Genomic DNA, 18,979 nt, shown 5'->3' on the forward strand with positions numbered 1-18,979 from the left:
CAGAACAGACAATGCTTGGGTAGAAAATGTTCATTTTTACTGCTGTCATAGAAGGTAAGGTGCATTTCTGTGCCTTGGCTCTTCAGCAGCTGCTTATGCTGTAACAGACGATGCATTGTCAGGGTTATAAAAGGCTGGAGGCATATCTACACAAGTCTTTTCCACCACAAAAACTAATACTCAGTGGCTTTTCTAGCTGTCCCTGTTTAAGTGTACTGGAAATGAAGGAAGGTTAAAGAATGTCTGTGGACTATTTTTGCATGATATAAGCCACAGGCATGTCCTGACGTCAGATTGGGCAGGTGGATATTGATCGCCTTGAAGAAAGAACCTTAGGGAATATGTAAAGGATTAAGCTGATCAGCACTACAGAAACAGGGATCTCATTCCATGCTCATTCTTTCCTCCCAGTATGCAAAGGTTTTTCTGGGATGGGAAGAAAGTCTCCGTTTCTTCTTAGCTCTCACCACGTATCTAGCTAATCTGATGTAGAACCAGGTCTGACTCGTGAAAAGTGTACTCAGGTATCAGCAGCTTACAAACAATGCCAGAAAGATTTTTAAAGACACATGGTGAAACTAGAACAGTAGCAATGTATTGTGCTTGGGGTATGTGACCTTCCCTTGCTGCCTGTGGTGGGTCAACCTCAGCCAGCAGCTGAGCACTCATCCAGTCACTCACTCAGTCCTCTCTGCTAGGATCTGGGGTAACACGGGAAGGGTAAGTATAACAGCAGAGAAAAGGGTTAGATACTAGAAATTTGTTTTGCCTAAAATAATTATAGGTCTATTATGAAAAAGATTGATGTAGTACAGTCAGGAAATAACAAAAGTGGGGCTGCTCCACAAGAGAAAACAAGCCAGGAACAACAGTGCAAAGAGGGGCAGCATCTGTTCTGACAGAGGCATAGACCTGAGAAGTGTAGGGATGGTGACAATTAGAAGACCCATTTTCAGTCTAGTAATGATCTGAGATACACAAAGCAACAAGCCAAAACAGGCCAGGAACAGAACTGAGCACAAACATACCTACAGCATAATTCAGGCAAGGAGCTTAACTGCAGTTCCTGGACCAATGGGCATGGGTAGAGGTCAAAGCAATTAAAACCTGTTGATGCACTGAGGGCCATGACAATTAATTATCTAATTCAGACTGTTAGACTACTAAAACTTTAACTGGAATAAAAATACATTCTTATCTTCATTTATACGGAATGTTCCCTTTTGCCCATAACAAGAGTTTGAGTGTAACAGCATCTCTTTTAATCCAGCAACTACAGCTCTAATTAGGACAAGCCCATACCCTGATACAGTATAAACATGACCATTCTTGCTACCTGGGTAAACCTCTTTTGAGCTGTTTCCAGTCATACTGCATAGTGATTAAATCACTTCTTTAGAGCATTTCTAGAGATACTGCCTTAGACCTGGACAATTGGATCCCTGGGTGCAATGAGCACAGCCCCAAAATAGTTTTTTCTGTAGCAGTGTAGTGGGTTGACCCTGGCTGGATGCCAGGTGCCCACCAAAGCCGCTCTATCACTCCCCCTTCTTAACTGGACAGGGGGAAGAAAATATAACCAAAGGCTCGTGGGTCAAGATAAGGACAGTTTAATAAACTGAAAGCCAAGGTCGCGCGCGAAAGCAAAGAAAAACAAATGATATTATTCTCTACTTCCCATCAGCAGGCGATGTCTAGCTACTTCCTGGGAAGCAGGGCTTCAGTACGCGTAGTGGTTGCTCCTGAAGACAAAAAATGCCCCCCTTCCGTCTCCCTTTACTTAGCTTTTATATCTGAGCTGACGTCATATGGTATGGAATATCTGTTTGGTTAGTTTAGGTCAGCTGTCCTGGTTATGTCCCCTCCCAAGATCTCGCCCTGCCCCAGCCTGCCGTTGAGGGGGGGGCAAAAATGTTGGAGAGACAGCCTTGATGCTGTGCCAGCACTGCTCAGCAGTAGCCAAAACACTGGTGTGTTATCAACACCTTTCTAGCTACTGATGCAGAGCACAGTGCTATGAGGGCTGCTATGGGGAGTATTAACTCCATCTCAGCCAGACCCAATACAAGCAGTCCAATGTTACAATACTACATGGCACTACCAGCACTCAGGGAAAAAGAAAGGAAACAATGTGTAGATAGGCACCAGTCTGAACCCTTATCCACACATGTACACACACACATACAGCCAAATAAAATAAAATAGATGATTAAATTTATTTGCTTGATGTTCCAGAAAGGGCACTGAGAAGGGAGTGAGCTTGATATGTAAGCAAAATCTATTAAACTTTGATTACCCTCAGCCAATACTCGTGCTCACCTACCTCCACATCTATGTAAATAGAAAGTTACTCTCTGTAACCTATAAAATATGAAATATAGCATTTGCTAAAATTCATATTTGTCCTTAAAAATTTCATTTGTCTCAGGAAATATCTCTACTTCTCATTAACACCAAACAGGCAAGGATTTGAAAATGGCACAGATACTTTTTTCCAGCTGTTAACATCTGTTTAGACTTTCCATTGTGATACTCTTGCTTCTGTGATTAGCACATGGCTGGGTGTGCATAGATTTACAGACTAGAATCCTCAGGATTCCTATGCAGGAAGAACAACAAAATATACCACATACCTACGTTTGCCTCAGTCTTATGCTCTAGGCACTAAGCAAACAACCTGAGGAACTTTTCAATATCACCTAGCTGAATGCTGAAGTATCACGTTTTCTTATTCTGTAGTATCTTCATTGTAATCATAAGTGATACCCAGTGATACTGTACAATTTTATAGGATTTATTTTGTACATGGAGCACAGCACATATACATTATGCTTTCATATGAATATACACAGTATTGAATATAAGGATGTTAAATATTTTGTATACACACATATATACTTAAATAATAATGAAAAGAGGTTAAATGGGGAGGTTAACAACAGTCATTTCTTGGGAAGAAATGAGCTCATACACTTTACTCAAAATATTGCTTTCAAGCTCTAAAGATTGTCATGCAGAAGGTGGAAGAGGGTTTCAAGTGGTGCCTGATGCAGAATGCAAAACAGCGGTCTGAATTCTGACTTGATAAATGGATGCTATGCTCAAGGAAGCCGTAAGCAACACAGGCATAAACTGGGTCAGCTTCATGGGAAGAGGTTAGTCCAAAGAAGCAAACCAAATATGACCTGTCAGTGTAATACTGTTAGGATTATTCCCATAACCGTTACTGCCATAACCATCCTTATTTATGTCAGAGCCTTTTGGAGACGTTCCTTATTTTGCTTACAGTGATTTGCTTATACCTAGACAAGAAGGTGAGATGGGTCTCAATCAAGTCCTAGTATGAATGCACTAACCTGTTTGGTCATATTTGGATGTGGGTCTCTGTTGCTCTTAATGAACTAAACTAAAAAACAGAATCTGAGCTCCCTCAAGTTATGAAAATTAGATTCTGGTTCTTACTGAGGAGAGCCTAAGGCATAAGCCTCTCCCTGAGAAAGGAGGTTTTTATTACAAAAGACCTCCTAAATAGACACGCTCAGGCTAACATTGCTCAGTCATCCGCAATTTGTTTATGGAAGATTACCCATGCAGCCAGAAGCAACAAAAAAGTTATATTTATGTTCTCTCAAATATAAGCTATGTCGTGTGTGCTAGATTTACAGTCCTAAAGCTGTTGGTTTGATGCTTTGCAGTAGCATATAGCACACATAAACACATAGATACTGTGATGATTGGCATAAGTGAAATTATACAATTAAATAATTACGTAGAATAATTATATAGAATTTTTTTATTTCCTTGAAAGTCACTGAAAACACATTCAGTTGCTTCTAACCACCAGTGGTGGTTCTAAGGCCTTTTAGTTGTTACAGATCTCAACAGAAAATTCTGGAGCAGAATTGTGTGTGTGTGAGCATGCATATAATGCAACAGAGGATCAAGATAACAGTATCATAAAAACCAAGAACATGTAGGTTTTTCATTCTCAAAATAATACTAACAAGATGAAAGTATTTGCTGCTCTGTGTTGGAAAATGGAAAAAAAATGTCCATTCCTTTACAAAGGACCTTGTAACTTTCTCTTCCACACTTTTTGCACTTAGCCTAAGTGAATATATGCCTACTCTGTGAGTTTGTGGTTAGCACAAGGCATCCTTACTGATGGTAGCATGCAAGCACATGAATGCATCATTACTCTGCAAGTTATTTGAGGCTAGCAAAAATGTATGCATGGAAACACCTTACGTGTTCAAACAAATTATTATGTTTCTTTCAACACAAACCCTAATGCAAGGTGAGCCTCAGAAAAAAGTATGCCAGCCCAGTCATGACAAAAAGTTCCTCACGGGAGAATTTCAGTTTCTTTTGGCAGTCCATTCCCAGCTCCCCTGCAAGTGCCATTCTGAAATTTCTTTCTCTCAGCCCTAGCCTTAGGCAATAACTCTAGTTTGATCTATAGGACAGGGCTAACACTCCAACCAAAAAGAATCAATATTCCTAAGAAAAGAATTTTCACATTAGTCTTTACTTAACTTTAAAAGATGCCTACAAAGTTTCATTCTAGGATTTCTCTTTCTCACAACAGTAACCAAAGCCCTAACACCAAATCCTACACCTCAGCTGAGTGTCACAAAAGGCCAGATGGACTTTATCCATACTTAAAATCGGCCAAAAGAATTATTTTTTGGAACTCCCAGTTCCCTTGGGCAGTCCCTTTCCAGACCTCATCCCCCTGAAGCTCTGGGCTTCTTCTTTTCCTCAACAAACCTAACCTTAACTGTGTACCCTAACCCTAGCCTGGGCCATAGGAGAGGAAACTGTCTCCATTCAGAAATATGCTTAGTTAATGTCCTGGTTTCAGCTGGGGTAGAGTTAATTGTCTTCCTAGTAGCTGGTATAGTGCTGTTTTTGAGCTAGGTATGAGAAGAATGTTGATAACACACTGATGTTTTCAGTTGTTGCTAAGTAGTGTTTAGTCTAAAGTCAAGGATTTTTCAGCTTCTCATGCCCAGCCAGCAAGAAGGCTGGAGGGGCACAAGAAGTTGGGAGGGGACACAGCCAGGGCAGTTGACCCAAACTGGCCAAAGGGGTATTCCATACCATGTGACGTCACATCTAGTATATAAACTGGGGGAGTGGGGGCGGGGGGATCACTGCTCGGGAACTAACTGGGCGTCGATCAGCGGGTGATGAGCAATTGCACTGTGCATCATTTGTATATTCCAATCCTTTTATTATTGCTGTTGTCATTTTATTAGTGTTATCATTATCATTATTAGTTTCTTCTTTTCTGTTCTATTAAACCGTTCTTATCTCAACCCACGAGTTTTACCTCTTTTCCTGATTTTCTCCCCCATCCCACTGGGTGGTGGGGGGAAGTGAGTGAGCGGCTGCATGGTGCTTAGTTGCTGGCTGGGGTTAAACCACGACAGATAAATATGATGCAATTCTCCAGTTGTAACATCAGCTCTTACTTAACAGTGGAGGATACGTTGTGGCCCCACTACATCTTCATCTCTGGGTTCCCTTTGTTCCATGGGTTTCTTTGTCAGCTGCTGTCCAGATGCAATAAAACTTTGCTGTGGACTTTCAGTCAAAAATAACCTTAACCCAAACCCTAAAATGAACCTTAGAAAAAACATGCCAGTGAAAATGAAAAATTCCTAAGGAAACAATTATTTTTGCACCACTCAGTTCCTTTAACAGCTCTCTAATGATTGAGAGAAAGAGCCTAGAGCTACAGCTTGAGTGGTGCAAGAGAAGTGCTGTCTGAAAAAAAATTCTGTAGGCTAGATTTCCCCCTTAAGTAAATCCTTTTCTAGGTAAGATGAAGGAGGGCAATGTCTAGGCTTATTTTATAGTTGGGATTGTATTTAGGAATAAAATTACATTTAAGAGAAAAAGAGAAACTGTGGGATAACTGTGTTTAGGAGTCTGGAAAATCTTCTAAGAAAAGGAACAGCTGATACTTGAATTTTCCTCTCAGGAATGTAGAGCCTCTGATAGGAGCAGGAACCGGGGTCAGGGCGGTCAGCCTATCACTTGGGATTCTTAGGGTTCAAGAAAAATTAACCACAGAAATCCAGTTGGAGTGCAGATGCAAAGGGACTGCCACAAGAAAGATGTAGGCTGCAGAAAGACTTGTCCCCTGGAAAACTTTTTCAGCTGGGCCATGGCACTGGTTCTCAGGGTGGGGCTCAGCCAAGACAAAGGCCAAGGCCAAGGGTTCAGAAAGGGAGAGACATGCAATTGGTGTGCAGCTGCAAAGGCGCTGCCCGAGGAAGGTGTAGGCTGCAAACAGAATTGTCCTCTGGGAATCTGTTCACCTGAACCCTCGCTTGGTGTGTTGGGATAGGATCCAGGCAAGGCCAAGGTCAAGATTAAACTTTAGGATTATGGTTAGGAAAGAGAGAAAGCCTAGCGCTGCGGTTGGAGTGGTGCAGAGGGGCTGCCAGAGGAAGGTGTGGGCTGGCAAAAGAGTTGTCCCAGAAAATATTTTCAACTGGGGGGTCTTCGGCAAAAGCTCAGCTGATACTAGGATTAGGGCTAGGAAAGAGACAAACTGTAAAACTTGGTTACCCAAGTTAAGATGAACCTTATGCCAAGATCCAGTGCCATGACCCAGATGAACAAGTTCTCTCGGGAGAATTTTTTATGCAGCATACACCTGCAGACCCACTGCAAGTGCAGCTCAAGGCTTTGTCTCTTTTCTAGCACAAACCTTAACCCTAACCCTAGGCCTTGGCCCCATGACCCACATCAACAAGGTGTGAGGGGAGAATTCCTTCTGCAACCTATGCATCCCTGGGCAGCCCCTTTGCAGCCCCACTCCAGCTCCACCTGTAGGACTGTGATAGGTTGACCCTGGCTGGATGCCAGGTGCCCACCAAAGCCATTCTATCACTCCCCCTCCTCAGCTGGACAGGGGAGAGAAAATATAACAGGACTAGTCCTTGCTGAACCCTAGCTCAATGCCCAGTGCCACAGCAGGGATGAGGAAGTGCTGAGGGGACAATTCTTTTGGCAGCCTTGTGTCCCGATCCAATATCGGGGAGGGTTCTTAAATGATCCCAAGAGCAAGATTAAGACACAAACGAGGTCAGATGCTGTACAACCTTGCAAATTTTATTTAACACAAACAACTGGTAATAGCGATAGGACAGAGGGAAAAAGAAAGGAAACAAGAGGCAGACCTAAGCAAGAAAGCGGGAGAGAGATAGCAAGACTAGTTACCACCACCACGAAGCCAGCAACGTCCCGTTGACTCGGTGTCGGTGGAGGAGGCGGAGGGTCCAAGTTCCAGGTTCTAGCCAAAGTCCCAGTTCTAAGCGCTGCAGGTGCTCTTCAGTTGCTTTCCGATTGTAGTTGCTCTTCAGGTGTTCTTGGTTTGCAGTCCACAGTTTGCAGGTTTTCAGTTTTGCAGTCCACAGTTTGCAGGTTTTTGAGAGGGGAGAACACAGCTCTTTTATTGTCCCAGTCCCCACAATTTCTCCGAAAAGTCCACCCCTTTCCACGGAGCTCATTATCGTACGTGCCGCCCCGTGTTCCTCCATGGGCGCATGCCCAGGTGCTCTTGGTGGTTTCTTCACCTTGCTCATGGGCAAGCACAGCTTGGTAGGCACTGCTAGCTTTGGGCGGATATGGTGGTTTCTCCAGGGACATTTTGTCTCCCTGAGCGCGTTCTCCCCCACAGCAAAACGGATGTTGAGGCTGGCAAATGGTTGCTTTGCAGCAGCAATGTCGAGACAAACGTTTCCGGCTGACACAGTCTCTTACACCTTGTTTTGTCAACCCCTCTGCAGCCTCTCTCTAAGCGCAGCTGTAGGTGTTGTTCCTTTCCTAACCAATACCCTAAACCCTGACACTGGTCCTGGCCTCAGTTGAGCCTTTGTCCAAGATCCAGTGCCCTGGCCCAGATGAATGAGTTCTTAGTGGACAATTCTTTTTACAGCTCTCCCCTCACTTTTTTCAGCCTGTTTGCAGCCCCAGTCCAACTGGAGCTCTAGGCTTTCTCTTTCCTCTACCCCTAAGGGAATCCTAATCCAAATCCTAACCTAGGCACATGCTGTACTTTATATCCATATTCCCAGACAAGGCCAAGCTGAGAAAATTTTCAGGGAATTTACAACTTCTTTTACTCACCCTTTCCCACTCCCCCCCAACTTTATTTTGGCTTTATTTTGTAGCCCTATTCCAACCAGATCTCTAGGTTTTCCCTCTTTCTTATAGGATCATTTAGGTTGGAAGAGACCTTTAAGATGATCAAGTCCAACCATCAACCATACCCACTAAACCATGTCCTGAAGTGCCTTGTCTACGCGCTTTCTGGATACCTCCAGGGATGGTGACTCCACCACTTCCCTGGGCAGCCTGTTCCAATGCCTGACAACCCTTTCAGTAAAGAAATTTTTCCTAAGGTCCAATCTAAACCTCCCCTGCCACAACTTGAGGCCATTTCCTCTTGTCCTATCACCAGCCACCTGACAGAAGAGACCAGCACCCACCTCACCACAACCTCCTTTCAGGTAGCTGTAGAGAGCAATAAGGTCTCTTCTTAGACCCAACCCCTAATCATTGCACTTTGAGGTGGTATCAGCTTTCTCACAAGTATTACCCTTACAATGTTCTGATCTTTTTGCTGCCATTTCCACTCCCATCCAAGACTCAGCTATTTCCATACTTGCATCAACCTGTCCTTTTTAGTTTGCTGGACCTTTTCTAGAGCCCTTAAAGCTGTACCTCTGGGGTTTCCCTTTCTCTCTTTCCTTACTTTTACGCACAGAGGCACCAGTCCCATCACAGGTCCTGTATTCATCTGAGGACCATTCAGTCCATTCAGCCTCAGCTCTTACTTTCCATTGTAGGATCTTTTTCTTGCCAATGTAGCCTTGAGTTTTCTCTTTGTCTCAACTCCAACCATAACCCTAAGGATAGAGGGAGCTTATGGCAAGGAAATTTAACCTTTGTCCAGAAAAAGTTTTCTCGGTACAGACATCTTTTTGCAGATCACAATTTTCTTTGTCAGGCCCTTTCCAGACCCCTTGCACTGGAGCTCTGTATTTTGTATTTTTCTTTTATGTGTACCTATTTGTTAACCTACCCTACCAGCTAGCCAGCGTGTGCACTCTGTCCCAGTGTGCATGCTCTGTCCCAGTGTGCAGTTTTCGTAGGTATGAATTCTATGTGTTCATAATTTCTTTCTCGAGCCTTATCATCCTATAGTCGTATCTCTAGGTGTTATTTTAACATGTTGCTTCCATTTTAAATGTTACTTCTGTTGCACTATGACAGCATTGTATGTCATTAATAAAACCAACTTATAAAGAAACATTTGAGGGAGAAGCATAGACTTCTGTTTGGCATCTTTGCCCCTAGGGAAAAACTGTTGTTGAATTCCACTATGGGCTGCACTCTGTAAGAAAGACGATGATGCATGTGGGATTTTTGGGAGCCCTCAACAGCACCAGCCAGGTCCTTAAATCAGTCAGCTGTAAGGCCAGCATGCCGCAGTGCTCAGTTATGAGGACCAGCTTAGAGATGTGGAAAGTGATGCTGGTTTTTCGGTGATACTAACACAACTTGCTGCCTTGATATACAGGTAGAGAAGTATGCAAAATATTTTTTCTTACAATAAAAAACCTGTCCTTTTCTTTTTGCTTCTTTTGCTTTCTGCTTATGAGTGGTTTTCCATTGCTAAATTATTGATTAATAGCACTTTTCATTTAACTCCCAGCAAATCACATTCACATCTGTAGGAAAGTCCAGACCTGTAGGGCTGTCAGTACAGAACAAAATTAAGTATCCATAAATTTGAATCTATGATATTTTCAATTTGACTTGAGGGCATGAATTTTTGATGGAGTAAAGAACCTCACAAATATTTTTTTTCCTTCTGAATTGCATAGAAATAATGTTCTACAAAGCACTTTTCTCTGGTTAGGCACCTCATTGATAGTATTTGCATTTTATTTTTATTCTTTTGCTGCACAACTAACTAGAATGTCATATTTTGTTTAAATGGCTTGACTATTTTGAAGCTTAGAAGAGAGTTATGGGTTGGACTGTGGCTGTTGGCATTGCTAGATGGCATATTTGAAGAAGCTTTCCTTTTAACCATTAGATAAAGTCAGTGGCAGGAATAAAATTCTGTTAAAAGTTTACTGAAGGAAGGGTGTTTTTATCTGTGTTTGGGTCTTCAGTAGTGCCAGCAGGAGTTTTGTTCAAAACTTTTAAGAGAATATAGCTAATTAAACAAAGAATATTTTCCCTTTTCCTGCCCCCCTTCCCCATCTCTTCCCTATCCCTTCAGATTCCCTCAAAATATAATCTTCCTATCTGGAAGTGCAGTAGTCAACTGCCATAGTCATGGGGAAGTCAGCATTTCAGCAACAGTGAGGTGACTTCTAAATGGTGAATAAGTTGTCATTTCACCCATGCCTAAGCTTGCATAACTTGTTCAGATGTCTGCATATTTTCATGCATGTTATTCCTCCCAGGTGGTGTTAGCTTCCTGGCAGGGGTGATTATTTTGAGCAAGCAGGTGGTTCTTCTGAATTATGTAGGTCCTTGCAAATACCATACACTGTGTGCAGTTTCTCAACTATGATGAGACAGAGTTGATTTTTCCTTGCTAGCAGGTACATGAAAATACAGAAAAATATTTTAATATTTATCTGAAGAAAGCTAGTTCAAGGAATACAAAAGAAGCCTGGACTTTAGTCATTGGAAACTGGGAATGGTATGTAACTTTCCTCCATGTTACATTTCCAAATCATCTTATTTAAGGATTCTTAAATGAAAATAAAATCTAACTTAACAGAAAACACACATATCTGTGTCCTTCATTGTCTCAAAGATTTCCTTTATTTGTAAGCTGGATCAAGCACTTGAGAAACAAGTAGGACAATCCGAAGCTTTCACCGAGAGAACTTTTGCTATGATACTTTTAATATTAGTTGTGATTTCATCACAGAATAGATGTCAATGAAAACTTGCTGTGTATGGAATCATTGTTCAGGGAAGCAAACTACAACTGTATATTGTTTCCCCTTATAAAATGTTTCAAGATTTTAATGAAAGTTCCATATCACTGTGGCACATTCATTCACTTGATATCAAAGATTTACATGATGAATTTCATGCAGTGTCGGGAGATAAAAACTTAAGCTGCTTTTGATTAACAAGGGTTGCACTCAGGAAAACTTGCTTTTTACACAGATTGTGAGTAATTTTAAATAACATGGCAAAAGAGGATTTCAGCCTTCTCTACATCCCATTTTGATCCTCAACTTTTCCCAAAGATCAGTATAACTTTATACATTTGAATTACCTATATTCTGCAACTTCTGTTAATACAAAAGTCTTAATAATCAAAATTGATGTAGATCCTTAATTTCTAGCATAATATGGAGAATGATTATTGCACTAATTATGTTCACATAGTAATATATACTGTGCTATTATGGCCTGAAATATTAATTAGGTCTTATTTGTAGAATTACCGTTCACACGTAAGATGGCTGGAAGTCTGAAATGGTTTCAGATAATAGATGTCCAATGAAACCTCTGTATCTATTAAAAATATACTTCCCCTTCAAGGGCTATATTTGCAAAGAGTGTGTGTAGAGAATGTTTGTCACAAGGCTTTGGTGTTAATTCGTATCTCTTGTCAACAGAAAGTATGTACTGTATGTCTGTATGATGTACACGTGACACGTACATTTGAGCAATGATAATATCTTTTTTGTTACTTGTCGATTTATTTCACAGGAAGAGTTCATGAATTACTTCTGTTACTAAAACTCTCTGGAGAACTGTCCTAAAAAAGGACCTTGCATGAGGACATGGTAGCACTGTCTCCTAATGGTGTTAAGTTCTGCACATAATTCTCCTAGGTTAGGTTGCCTCTCCTTTAATATGAAAGAATGGCCACTGCAGCCCTTAAACCCACACCTGTCAAAGGTCCTCACAGTTTTCTGTTTCCACAGCAACATACCTTATGCTCTCTAAATCTTTAATTTAATTTCAAATGCTTTTGCTTTTCTATGAACTCCTTCAACTTTTAGGAAAGACCTGGGAGATGAGCATGGAGTACACCATGTGCTATCAAAATCCTGTGCCTTGTTGTTCCGTAATGTGCTGCATTTGTGAATACAATCCTAAATTGTATAGATCTGTTTTGCAGCCATATAACATTGCTAACCCCATCTCATTCACTTTCAGCTTTCACCCTTGGGACTTCTGTATCATTAATCTTACCCAGACCTCTCCAACAGAGTGAGTATTTTTGTATCTGTTTTTAATTGGATTTCCCCCAGTATATTAGATTGCATTTTTTTCTGAAGAGGAAACTAATTTTGCTCGTTTTGGCACAGATTTCTAATCTCTCTAGGTCTTTTTGTGTCATGTCAGCTAACTCATTGCTTTTCACAGCTCCGTTCAACAAGACTGTTTTCAAATTACTGTCCTGTTCACTCTATCTATCTGATCATCCCTGAAGACCTAACTGAAACCAGCGCTAACTGATCTCCAAAGCCAGTCAGTAGGCCATTACCTTTCACTCATGTTTAGGATCTGTTAAGCCACATGATAACCATTTTTACGCTACCCAATTTGAATGACTCCTCAAAGCAATTTCAGTTTTTTTTCCCCATATTCTTTCTCATTTCCAATTATGAATGAAACTATTCCATATCTGTCTGCTGAAATCAGCAGCACACCTCTAAGTCAGTCTTCCAACATGGGTTGTGAACAGTATAGAGTACATTTCAGTTTCATCACCAAGAGTTTTACATGTGCTCCTGCTTCCATACCTGGTTGCAAATGTGTATCTGGAAGACAGTAAGATGAGTACAATAACGGAAACCAACAGTGGAAGTTAGCAATCATGAATTTATTATCTTCATTATTAGTTTATGACTGCAAGTGATGATGGAATTGCTGGGTTTTGCAGTACTAAAATGTCTTCTGTGTCCAGAGTATCCATTATGCTATATGTTTGTAGTTATTCCTGGATGATTAAAATATAAATGGGGAGGAAATAATCTGATTTGCATAATAACATGAATGACTGATTGTTGTTTTTCGTATATCTGTGAAAGGTAATCTTTTTTTATTTATTATTAAAAATGCATTTTTTCCTGACATTTAAGTGAGACAAAGGTTGAATGCAAAACGATTCTTGTGGTCTTCAGCCGGAACACCTACAATATAAATAACTTATTAGAAGGAGGAAAAATGTGGAAGATTTATTTGATTGAATAATTCAAATCTTTTATCTGATTAATATTAATTGCTCATATTATTTTAATTGGATACATAGAAAGAGGTGAATAAAATCAGGTGAGATTTGAACTAATAAAAGGTATCTGTCCTGTAAAGTCAAATTTGAATTAATCTGTTAGTGTACCAATCCTTTCATGATAGTATTCTGCAGCTTTGGAGTAACTCTTTTTATCCAAAAGCCATATAAGCTGTTTTTCATCTCTAAGGGCTCCAAATCTGCAACACATCACTTAGTACTAGTATTCTCCAGTTTAATTCCTGTGCTGGAATGAAAAGCTGCAAAATGTCCTATTATGGTATATAATAATGTGGAAATTATATCAGATGCTATAAGCAATTTCTTTTTTTTTGTCCTGGTTTCAGCTGGGATAGAGTTAACTGTCTTCCTAGTACCTGGTACAGTGCTACGTTTTGAGTTCAGAGCGAAGAATGTTGATAACACTGATGTTTTCAGTTGTTGCTCAGTAGTGTTTAGACTAATGTCAAGGATTTTTCAGCTTCTCATGCCCAGCCAGCGAGAAAGCTGGAGGGGCACAAGAAGTTGGCACAGGACACAGCCAGGGCACCTGACCCAAACTGGCCAACGGGGTATTCCATACCATGTGACGTCCCATCCAGTATAGGAACGGGGAAGTGGGGGGCAGGGATTCGCCGCTCGGGGACTAGCTGGGTGTCGGTCGGCGGGTGGTGAGCAATTGCACTGCGCATCATTTGTACATTCCAATCCTTTCATTATTGCTGTTGTCATTTTATTAGTGTTATCATTATCATTATTAGTTTCTTCTTTTCTGTTCTATTAAACTGTTCTTATCTCAACCCACGGGTTTTGCTTCTTTTCCCGATTTTCTCCCCCATCCCACTGGGTGGGGGGGAGTGAGTGAGCGGCTGCATGGTGTTTAGTTGCTGGCTGGGGTTAAACCACGACATTTTTTTTTTTTCATCTTTAGAGGCATGGTTTGGCTTCTGACCTGCTGCAAGGCTGTGTGATGCCTTGTTGCCATAAAGACAGTGAAGATGGGTCACAATTACATTGAACTAGACTGCCCATATTTACTTTTGGTTATTATCTGCATGTGGAATGTTTTCATTAACTACATGCTGGAAACATCCTGGCTGAAATAAGCATCTTCTGCTATTTGGTTTGTGCTTGTGTATGTGTGTATGTGTAATGATTACTGTGTTACTTAGAGGAATGCCAGAATAGCATGTAGTCAAATGTGAAACTTACCTCAGGGAAATTACATACTGTCAAAGAAATCAGTTTTGTAGAAACCTTTTAATTGCCAAGTAGTCAGAAAGAAACCATCAAAACAACCATAGCAACAACTGTCAGGGTGGCTGACCAAGTGAAAAAGTCTGCTGTGAGCTCTGTTGCTATGGATATATATGAAATACATGCAGGATTTCCTAGTTAAGTTTCATTTCTTATAAATTCTAGACCTTTGGTATGTTGCTTATAGCCAAAATGGAGAGCCAGATCTTTGATTGCTGCATCTGTCTCATTCATCAGCTGCACAAAGCCAACAAAAGGGCACTGAAAAGGAGTAGCTGACAATTCTCAGGGAGAGGGGAATTCTCCATTAGGACGTGTTTTGGAAAGGTATGGAAGGGAATAGGAAGAAAAAGAGGCAGAAGCAGAGCGAGATGTCAGATGAAAGTAAAAAATGGATAGCTGTATGGCATTGCTAGAGGATTGAGACTTGTGTCCCCCTTAAACACAGTACAGTTGTACTCTTCACACCTGTGTGGTAGCATACCTGGGAATACTTCTCAGGTTCATACCACGTATGGAGGAGCAAACTGGCCTGCTTTTGATGCCAGGAGGCTTATGAACACTGAAGAATCTGTCCTTTGGAAACTGAATTTACTGAGAGGTCCTCCTACAACCAGCTGCCTGCTGCAAGTTGAGAGACCTTACACAGGTCTCTCAGCTCTATAGGATATGGAGAGTCTCACAATTTTTACAAGGTACTGTACAGATACATCTAGCTTTTGTGTTATGAGGTGGCTGGAAAATACTGGATGTATTAATGATTTATATTTTCTCATCTCTGAGTTCAATGTGTGAAACATGAATGCATTAGCAATATTTATGGATGGTAATAAAGAAGATTAATTCACTTGTAACGACCACTGATGAGCTGTTTTTCCTTAATGCTTCCTTTTTTTTCATAAGAAGATTTAAGTACCTAACACTTTGTATTCCATGGAGAAAACACAAGGACTTTATTCCCTTGTATTATTCAATATGGGCATGAAAGAAGGCTAATGACATCCTGTGCTGCAGTAGGCAGAGTATTGCCAGCAGGTCGAGGAAGGTCATTCTTCCTTTCTACTCAGCAGTAGTGAGGCCACGTCTGGAGTACTGCATCAAGTTCTGGGCTTCCCATTAGAAGAAAGACATGGACATACTGGAGCAAGTCCAGTGACGGGCTACAAAGATGATTATGGGACTGGAGCATCTCTCATATGACGAAAGCCTGAGAGAGCAGGGACTGTTCAACCTGGAGCTGAGAAGGCTCAGGGACTGTCTTATCAATGTGTAGAAATACCTGAAGAGAGGATGCATAGAGGACAGAGCCAGGCTCTTTTCAGTGGTGCCCAGTGACAGGACCAGAGGCAACAGGCACAAACTGAAACACAGGACGTTTCCCCTGAACATCAGGAAACACTTCTTTCCACTGTGAGGATGACCAAGCACTGTCACAGGTTGCCCAGAGGGGTTGTGGAGTCTCCATCCTTAGAGATATTCAGAAGCCGTGTGAACATGATCCTGAGCAACCTGCTCTAGGCAGCCCTGCTTGAGCAGGGGGATTGGACAAGATGACCTCTGGAGGTCCCTTCCAACCTCAGACATTCTGGGATTCTGTGGTTAAGCTAGAGTGGTAGTGGTGAGGATTGGATTTCAGAAGAATTACAACACACTTCTACCCAGAAATGATGAACGTACATGCTCAAATTCCTCTAATGGGACATGGTATAGGGCTTCTGCTCCTCTAAAAAGAAAGTCACAAATACTTCAAAGAATAAAATGTTAGGTGTGGTTTTGTATGTTAAATATTTGCAAGAAATTAGGAATTTCCAGTATATGTGAAAAGTCTTGCAGATCCCACTAATTTCATTAATTTTACCACAAGTGTTTGTTTATGCTATGTCCTCTCATTAATTGAAACTCTTCTGTTTACTTTCTTCTGTTTCACTGGCCAAGGAGTGAAAAGTAAAATCCCAACAACAGGTCACCTGCTTTCTATTAAAAATGTATTCAGCCACCCACTGTGTCCAGCTGATAGAAGTGGCACTCTTCTGTGAAGATTTGTCCCTTGTTTCTTTTTCTTTGTAAATCCTGCCCAGAACATTCATATGGTAGTCAGTACCCATACTAAACCAGTTCATACCAGAATAGCTTTATCACTGTTCATATGTTGAAATCTTTAAGAAGCTGAAAGGATGCCCAAATATAGAGGTAGCTCACAGTAAGAATGCACATAGTGGCCAAAACAAAGGACCAGATGGCTGGAGTCCTGTTTCTGCTATCCAATAGTGTATGACTAAAGAAAAAAATTACTACTGTTCCTTCTTCGTGCCTTCTCTCAGTCAGTAGTGCTGCAAGCTTCCTGAGCTGCAAATTCAATCCAATTCAATGACTTTAACAGCTGCAGTCAAATATCCTTTAAAACCTGTATGTTGTAAAAGAAGCTGGTTTGCTGAAAGCCCTCATAGAAAATTACTTGTCCGACTACTACAGATAATTTGATAACCAAAAATATGGCTGGATTCCTGATCTTCTTTGCATAAGTTGGAGCAATTCTTATCAGGAGCACAAGACCAGTAAATAAAAATTCATACTCCTGCCTCACTTGCACCACATTTATACTTTACATTGCTAAATGAATGCATGCAAAATATCTGCTTGATCATAAGGGTTCAGCATGCTCCACACAGGTGTGTGTGGTGGTAATGGAACTGGCCTTTGATGAATTACTGATATTAGAGAAGACAGCCAACTGTCTAGTACTCCTTGCTAATCTGCCTTGAGAAACCTGGAAAGGCATATAATTTAATAAAGGTTACTAACACATTTAAAGCTAACTCTAGATCTGAAGGGTGCTACCTATTATATTTCAGTACAAAGCCCTCTCAGTTCAGGCAGAAGAAAGAGTCTCCTTGAGACTTCAGGTTTGTAAGGATAAAGATGCAGGTTCTGACAACCTGAATTCCACTTCAGTCTCATTGTACAGTGCTTCCTATTAGCCACTCATCTCTGAGGACCTACCAGCTGGGAAAAGAAAATGCTGGGCAGAAGGATTTGAATGTAATTCATGCCACCAGAATCTGTGCTCATGCAAAAGTCGTAATACCTACCATAAGCTTTCAGAAGTCCTAAAAGACATAAAAAACAAAGTCAACGAAGTGGAAAATCAGTCATGGGAGAGGTGCATGGTAGGATAAGACTATCTCAGAATAAATACATACCATACTTGTTAAAAGACCATTTCTCTTGGAAAGAGAATATGAGACAAAAAGTTTGCTTCTGAGGGGAAGAAAGGAAGACAGAAACATCATTAGCAATCTATGTTTGTGATTTGTGGGTTGCTGGAGGCAAAAAGCAATATTTTTAAGGAAAGACATATGATGTGACAATTTTATGATAAAAAATGGAGTGAAGAGAAACAGAACAAACAATACATCTTGATTTTTTTCTAAACCCTTTATCTCAGGCTCTGTTTCTGTCACCAGTGCTAATAAGTTTGGTGGTCCTTGTTGAACAAAGGTCATTGTTGTGGTATCACTTATAGAACAAAAAATATCATTGTTGAGCAAACCTAAAGAGAACAAAGACAGAAAGAAAAGAGATAGGGCAAGGCCTTACCACTCTGTCTGCTCTGCCCATCTTCATACAGGGAAATGTGTAAAGTTGAGGTATGGAGAAGAAGCCCAATATTTTTTAATTTCTGGACATGAAAGATTTTCAGGGCTTCCAGCCACTAGTTTGAAAACAGGATCTCAGAGAAGGACCATCAGTGGCTTATCCCAGCTGAAGATCTGACTTGCTGCATTACTGTTTTCAAAGTTTGGTGAACAATTTAAAGATGTGTATTGCTGTCTCACAGCTGTACACCCAAATGGGTGGCATCAGCTTGAGAAAGGGTACTGATGTGCTGAAGCAGCAATTTGCACATATGACTGCTTGTTGCATTCAGTGAAACATCTTTTGCCAATGGGAGCTCCACATTCCTCCTAACCGTGAGTACAATTTTATGAGCTCAAATTAGATCCTACCTTTGAAAAAACCAACACTGTTCCTGGACAATTCCTAGCATTTTACCTTCTTCCACTCACCTCTGGTACTATTGTGGGTTTATACTACTAATCATTTGTGCTTACTGTTTATTTTTTCCAGGTATCTGAGATATGCTTTGTTTTGTCAGTTTGAGACAGGGACTGAGAAAGTACGGAAGTTGCTTTGCACTTATTTATAGTGCCTTGAGGTACTTTGCAATTATTCGTTAACACTACAAATAGTAAAGGTTCAAAGTGTTGGCAGTTTCAAACACGCATACAATAATTAATTACTTTACACATAACAAACTCACAAGTGTTTGCTGTAATCATAAATCATTGTATTCTCATGTCTTCTGCTAGTTTTGCAATTTAGAGTTGTTTTATGAATCAGTCCATATTATCTGTGTCC

This window comes from Harpia harpyja, chromosome 3 (assembly GCF_026419915.1).
Source record: "Harpia harpyja isolate bHarHar1 chromosome 3, bHarHar1 primary haplotype, whole genome shotgun sequence".
NCBI lineage: Eukaryota > Metazoa > Chordata > Aves > Accipitriformes > Accipitridae > Harpia > Harpia harpyja.